The sequence below is a fragment of the Zootoca vivipara genome, chromosome 10 (assembly GCF_965207765.1).
Source record: "Zootoca vivipara chromosome 10, rZooViv2.hap1.1, whole genome shotgun sequence".
Lineage (NCBI taxonomy): Eukaryota > Metazoa > Chordata > Lepidosauria > Squamata > Lacertidae > Zootoca > Zootoca vivipara.
The window spans coordinates 45,201,489-45,209,510 of record NC_142593.1 but is presented as its reverse complement, the minus strand read 5'-3'; positions in this window follow the sequence as shown (position 1 = coordinate 45,209,510).

The following is an 8,022-nucleotide window of genomic DNA, read 5'->3' as shown; positions in this document are numbered from 1 at the left end:
CTGATCATTACATTCCACGTGCCTTTGTGAAACGATTTCATAAAATTTTCTTATTTATTTATTTAAAAAATATTTCTATAACTGCTAAATCATAAAAACTATTATCTCAAAGTGATTTACAAGATTTAAAAAGATTAAAACCCACACAATAAGAAAGCGTTCAAAAGTTTAAAATGATTCAAGAGCTGAAAAGTTAAAATAAATAAATCAATAAACCACTGTTGGAAGGACGAGCTCTTAATTGCCTGCATAGGCCTGGCAGAATAGAAAAGTTTCCAGCATTTAAAAGTTGGCACAGAAGGCAGTAAGATTAGTAGCAGAACAACAACAGTAGAACGGATCAGCAGTAGATGGTTTGCATGCAAAGAGTTCAAAGTTCAGCCCTTGGCATCTCCACTTAAGAATAGGATCTTGGGGAATAGGACAGGGTTGACCCAAGGCATTTTGCTGCCTAAGACGGACACAAAATGGTGCACTCCCCGTGGGAATTGTCATTTGTTAGGAGTGCTGTGTTAGTGCATGGATAGGCAATATCAGACTCCGGAACCAAATGGAGCCCTCAAGGCCTCTCTGTTGGGGCTCAGACCATCCCATCTCCTGTCCTGCTTTGTACCCTCCTTGAGTGCCCTTTGACTGAAATATGTCTTTGAATGGTCTGAGACCTCAGGGAACTGTTGCCAGTCTTGGTAGATAGTATCAGGTTGGAAGGATTAATGATCTGACTGGGTAAAACGTAGCTATTCTTGCATTGTAACATTCCCCTCTATCTATTCCCCCACCCCATCAAGGAAACAATTTGACACAATATGGTTTCCGTTCCTGACTTTCATAAACACTTTTCTTGTGAGTTCATGACCTCCCACTACCCACAGTGGGTTTTGGAGGGCCATATCAGACAGCTGTTTTGCTTATTCTTTATCTGATTTCAGTGCTTATCACTTCTTTCCAATCATATACTGTGACAACACATGAGAGATCTGTACCTGTTCCATTATTGTTGTTCTATATTATACTGCAATTTGCAAAATAATTTATTATTATTATTATTATTATTATTATTATTATTATTATTATTGCTGAAGTGAAATTAATATTTATTATGTTATTTGCTGCAGTGAATGGTGGGTGAAATTTCTTTGTGTTCTTCTTGTTTAATTGGTGTAGATGTAGTCTGTTTTATAAAAAAATAAAAAATAAATAAACAACAAGAAATTTAGCACAAAATGGACAACTCACCATAGCTCCTTCTTCTAAAGTGAACACTTAAGCACATCATTCACCAACATGCACATTCTTAGATCAAGAAAATCCATTAGGGAAGAATCTTGTGTTGACTTTGCTAATAGAAATGAATTCAGGGGAAATATGTAAGGTTGGTGCATTGCCAACGCAAAGAAAAACTTTCTTAAAACACTGCTAGATTTCTCTCCCCCCCCCCTCACAAAACGCTTTGAGAAATCTCAAGTTTCATTTCCTCACATATGAGCTCTGCCTTGTCCTGCTGAGGAGAAATCACGTGATCTGGGTGCCAGAGCGAAACTCTGCAAACAATTCCAAAGAATACCAGCTTTTCCCAAAATAGGATGTGCCAAAATGAAAAGCTTCCCCCCAACATAACTCCTAAGGTATGTTACCTGTATGATACGACTCCAAATTTAGCAGGATTCAACGGCAGTTTTAAGGTCTGCAACCTTCCCATTCTCCTGAAGAATATCACCAATCTTACTGATCTTCCTTTAGTTCTAGGGAAATTTTGACTGAGCAGGAAAAGCTCCAAGTTCATCACATTAATTTTTTTTTAATGAAATTCAGCATCTTTTCCGCACATCCTCCAACAGTCCCCAGAGCTTCAACTCTAGCTGAAGAGAGAGTTGTGTGGAGAAAGAGTGGAAGAGAGAGCTGAAGAGCAAGAAAAAACAGACTTTTTAGAGGGTGCTCCTCACTTGCGCAATTTTTGCTTTTGGTTGTGGGGCCCCAGAACATAGCCCCTGCGTAATGGGGGGGACTCCTGCATATGAAGGGTATTGACAACCAAGCATGTGGTGAGCATATGGGGTGGATGGCTGCCACAGGAACTGGCGTTTTGATTCATGTACTCATGGCCAGGTGTGGCCAAAAGTTATGGATGGCTGAAAGGGGAAGGCTGAGAAGATGGCATGAGTTGTGAGTGTAACTGTGTCAAGTCACGCAGGCTGATCTTATTCACACTTAGGAATATAGGAACCTGCCTTGTATTGACCCAGGCCATTGGTCCATTTAGCTCGGTATTGTCTAAACTGACCAGCAGGTTTCACGCAGAGATTTCTCCCAGCTGTACCTGAAGATGCTGAGGATTGAACCTTTTTGTATGTTCTACCACTGAGTCATGACCCTTTACCTAAGGCTGACATTTCTATTTCAAATCTCCAAGTCTCTGACATGTGCCATGGGTTGTGCATTCTGGGTAATGCACTGTTTTTCCTAACAGTGAAAATAACGTCAGAAAATAGCCATGTAATTCCTGAAACACCACTTGGAGGATGTTTGGGGTGGCAGGAAAGCTGATGTAGCGCACCCAAGATTTGTGAACCACACAACGAGCCTGGTTTGTCCAAACAGGGTTTTATTGGGCAAGTAGTTTTACGGCTCTTGCTGCCTTCCAAGACATTTTGCTACCTGAGGCAAAGGATGTTTCCCTTTTTTAAAAAAAATTAATTTTTATTGATTTTGCATATTAACAAAGCAAAGAGATAAACACATAAACAAAAAAATAACATATTTTCCTCCTTCTTCCAACCCCCCCCCCATGAGATCCCTCCTGCCACCAGGTATTCCCATGGACAGTGCGCAGTCGAAGGTGGTGCATCTTATAGTTGGGCTTGTCCCCACCCCCCTCCTCTCCCCAGAACCCCCCCTGCCACCGAGAGATCCTAGGGATATAAGAAGAGAGCGGGTGGGTGTTCACCCAACTATTTATCTAAACTTGATCAAAAATCACCCAAAAAGAGAAGAAAAAAAACCCACAGGAATAATTAATAAAAAAAAGAAGAAGAGGAAAAAAGAACAGCTGCAAAAAAAAAGAAAAAAAGAAAAAAAATGAAAAAACAAAAAGGAACAATTATTAATTATTCCTTTCTTTTCTTTTTTTAAAATCATTGTATTATTATGGGCTTCCCCTACCTCCCCCTTTTTCTGATTTTCATTTTTGACTCCATTTTAGCAGTTTTCTTCTCATATTCCCCATTCTATTTTCCAAACTCTCTAAACTTACTTCAATAGTATCCTTATTTCTATTAAATTTATTTTCTGACATCTTTTCCCATTCCCTCCCTCCCCTCCTCCCCCCCAGCACTCCCTCTGCCACCGAGAGCCCCAGAGGAGAGAAAGGGAGAGGCAATGGTTCTTTTTCCAATTGGGACTTCCCTCCCTCCCCGCCCTCCCCACACCAGGAGCCCCCCCTGCCACCAGGAGCTCCGCGCGCGCAGAGGGCCGACAAGAGGTCCAGAACCCCCAACCGTCCCTTCAATCATTCATCTTACCAAATTCTCTTTTTTGATACTTCTAAATAACTCCTAAATCTTATTTCTAACTTATCAATTTTCCTTTTTTTTCCCATGCCCCAATTTCCCCCCCAGAACTCCCATAATTTTAAAAACCTTTTTACATTCCCAATTCTAGATTTTGTCTTTATCCTCAATTCTTTCCTCTCTATCCCCTGATCCCGGCTTTCCCCTTCCAGTCCAGCAAGTCCAAAGTCCGTGATCCAGTTTTCAGTCCTTTTTTATCCATCCTATTAAACAACAAATATTCCTCCTTCATCCCACCCCCTTCCTGACCAATTTTTCAATCCAATCTTCTCCGTTCTCTCCCTCCCATAAGTCCCTTCTTCTTTGCTTGATGCTTTTCTTGTGAGTTTTTTGTCTCTTCAGAAATTCTTGCTTGTTCCCCTCCTGAGGAGGGTTAATTCCACTCTCAGCTAAGTCTTTATTCATTGGCAAGTCCTGTATTTCATCGTCATTTACTTCAATTGTGTTGTAAATTGGTTCATCTGTCTGTTTATCCTCATGCACCATTTCTTGAAGTATTTCATCCTCCTGTAGATCTTGATCTTGGTTTGTTCCTTCCAATTGTTGTTGAGTCTTATACATATTAATTCTCATTTCCCACAAAAGTTTCAAAACTTTCTCCTGGAAGCCAGGTGTGTAATCTTCTGTTGGCATTTTTCTAGCTTTTCAAGGGCAGAGCAAGACTTGGAAAATAGGAAGTGGTTACAAGTTGCAGTTCTTCCACATAGCCCAAACTGGATACAGTATATTCTCAAATGTCGAACCAAAAGTTTTAAAATGTCAATTCCTTCCTTTCACTCACCCCATTATATTCCACTCGCTGTTCTGTTCGGGGTGCCGAATTTCAGGGTACAGAGGGGGGTCTCTTCTTCAGCTAAATATGTTTGCAGGGATTCTTATTGTCTATAACAGTTCTCCCCCCTAACCTTGCCTCAGGAGGAGAGTCTTTAGTCAGTCCTTGGAGATATTCAAACAATAAAGTTTTTAGCCCCCGGCACTGGGATTCCTCCTTAAGCTGCTTTCCTTTTTAGATCAGTAAGGGGGAGATCGGCTTCCGTTTTTTAAATCTCACCCCCATTCCGAATCTCAAATCCAATTTTAAATCTTTGAGTCCTTTTTACTCACGGTCTCTCAATTTCCTGACTTCTTCTTTGGAAAAATCCAGCGCTCTCCGCCTCCGGCACGGAGCTTCTCCCTGCGAGGGTAGCGATGGCGCTCCAAAATGGCCCCCGCGACTGCGACCCATCTCGCTCCGGAGCTCTTATTAGAGCCTACCGGAGAGTTGGGGAGTCGGGATTGGGGCGCTGCTTGGCTATTTCTGCCCCCAGAACGCGCGATCTGGGGTTCTTTGGGGTGCAGCGGCGCTCCCGCTGCTTCCCCCTCCCTCGCAGAGACGGGTCGCCTCGGAGCTCGAGACGGACCCCGCCGGACGGCGCTGGCGCTGAACCGGAAGTCAGGCAAAGGATGTTTCCCGCTTGCAAAGGCACCAACCACTCTGGCAGCTGAATTATATTCCAGCACTTGAGAAAGGCCAGCTTGTTCCACCAAAACTGAAATCCAGGTGACGCAGGACAGGTCATCTGACATGGACAGTTCAACAGAGGTGAATGGGTTGGGAAGCTTAGGAAGGACAATTGGGGCGAAGGGTTTCTCCTCTGTTGCCTCCTTCACCACCACCCCCAGAACCTGCCACCTCAGCTGGCTGCCTCACTCTTCCTAATGCAGCGCTAGGAACATGCAGTCCTTCAGATGCCGTTGGACTCCAGTTCCCATCAGCCCCTGCCATCATAGCCTGTGGTCAGGGATGGTGGAAGTTAGAGTCTAGCTGTGATGGCCTGGGACTCGGGCTCGGACTCGGAGCCAGAAGAATCGCAGCCTGCACCGGACCCTCTGCCTGGAACATCGGCTGAACCAAGTTTGGGGCCTGGTCCTGAGGAGCCTCAAGCCACTCAGCCTCCCCTGCAGCAAGCATCAGCTGAACTGAGTCTGGGGCCTGACCCTGCCTTGGTTCCAGATGCAGGGGGTACCTCGTTGCCATCGGCCAGGTCGTCACCAGCAGCTGGCCCACTGCTGGCTGGGGCTGAGGCGGCTCCTGGGTCCAGTAACCCGCCGGCATCTCCCGAGCTGCAGAGACTCGGGGCTGATAGAAGGAGAGACCTGAGTACTCGCAGGAGTAGTGCTCACCTCCAAGCGAAGCAAGGGAGTGAGTCGGCACGGTATCGGGGCCATCCGTTACCCCGTTCAAGATAAAAGGCAGTCAAACCACTGGGTTGCGGGAGAAACATTGTTGGTTGCTAGACCCTGCCAGTGTTCCTGACCTGCCTTAGTTCCTGGCCTATGTACCTGTTCCTGACCTCACCTGACGCCCTGACCTGCTTCCAGCTTCGGCTTCTTCGGACTGTCTTTACCCTGAACCTACGAACCATGGACTGGACTTGGACTTCCCCTCTTGGATAACCCCTGGGACCAGCACACTAGCAACCTACAGAGCGCCACAGGTTCCCCATCCCTGCCCTATTTTGCACTAAATCATGCAGTGGTGGAAGCAATGGTGGAAGCCAACCAACTGCCCCCTTTAAGTTCATCCTAAATAAGCAACAGGCTCTTCTTGCGGTGGTAGGAAAGGGACTTGATTTCCTGGTTCCAGTCAGCCAGTCTGGAAAAAAGCAAAAACACCCAGCTGCTGCAAGGGTAGCTGCTTTTCCAAATAACTTATAATTAGACTGCAAAATGCAGTCATTTGCTAGGTCCAGATTCAACAGAAATGATTCATAGGGTTGTTCACAAAAGCAAAACAAACAAGGATGGATGAAACCAGCATGACTGACAAAATATGTGGAGACTAACCAATCTGCATTTTAGCTTGTGCACATTCACACGTAGCATTAGTCAACTGGAAGCCAAATACTCCTTCAGGATACAGCAAGCAGCTCCAGTCCCACAAGCAGGGTGCATCATGGCTTGAAACTTGACGTGATGTCCCACAAGAGGAAGAGGGGACTCCCATCCTTCCAGGAGCAGGATTGCTTCCAGCCTCACCTGAGCCCATTGAAGGCTCTTTGAGAAACTCCAGAAACACCTGGAGAGAAAGACGAGAGAGACTAAATCACATACATGCTGCATTTTCTACTCACCTGCTTAATTGGCGTTAAAATGAGTACTTTGTGGTGCTAACAAGAGTTTCCTAATGTGCCCCCAAGCCCCAAAAAGGTTGGGAACCCCAGATGTAGTTTCCAGTTTGGGGTTTTCTTCTTTTTTTCTCAGCCCAGGGGAGAGGGAGTTTCCTAACAAAGTTAGGCATCCTCAGAGCCCCACACCTACCTCTTGACTTCGGAGGAAATATAGCGAGTCCCCTAAACCCTGAGCAAGAGGCCTGAGCATTCTGCTCATTACATACCTTGTTTCCTGGCACTGTCCCCCACTCCCTGAAAATCTCCCAACCCAGGACTCCTCCAATTAGTTCCTCCTGCCTTTCTGGCTTGCCACCTGGTAATTAGATGTGGGCAACTCACAGTTCAGAGTGGCCCTTGCTTGGCTAGTTCCTTTCCTGTTTTGTGGCTTCCAAGTTCCAGCCTTTCTAACAGAACTTCAACTCACCTGTTGGCTGTGCCTGCTCTTTATGTTGCTGCAGGGGAGACCAGAATGCTACCTGCTGCTGGAACTCATCACTTCCAGCCTGGCCATGTTTAGTTCTGACCAGGTTGGTCACAAGATGATGTGATGGCAGGCACCAGCTGGTACCACCTGGTGGTTTTATAATTATCTTACAATTCTTTTACATTATTATTAGCTGCTCGGAGTTGGTGGGTGGGTGAAACAGAAACATATAACTATTTTAAATGAATGAACAAATGCATGCATGCATTCTTGTATGTGATGTGTTAAAACCAAAATATGTAAGTATTTTAAATGAATAAATGCATTCTTCTTTGGCATCTGCTTGAGGTTCACCTTACTTTATCTGGTGTTGACCCTCCCTCTTTTTTACTGTCTCTGAATGGGAACTACTACCGGTAGTGTGGGACCCAGGTGGCGCTGTGGTTAAACCACTGAGCCTAGGGCTTGCTGATCAGAAGGTCAGCGGTTCGAATCCCTGTGACGGGGTGAGCTCCCATTGCTTGGTCCCAGCTCCTGCCAACCTAGCAGTTCGAAAGCACGTCAAAATGCAAGTAGATAAATAGGAACCGCTACAGCGGGAAGGTAAACGGCGTTTCCATGTGCTGCTCTGGTTTGCCAGAAGCGGCTTTGTCATGCGAGATGAGCACGCAACCCCAGAGTCGGTCATGACTGGACCTAATGGTCAGGGGTCCCTTTACCTTTACCTTACCGGTAGTGCATGTTGCATGAAACTGCTATTCTAAAGTACTGAAGCTACCTATCTGTAAGAGGCCTTCAAATATTGTGAGTGGAGGGAAGTTCCCTTTAGGTTCACAGTTTGCTCCAACATAGAATATGTTTTATGTAATTTGTAATAGTC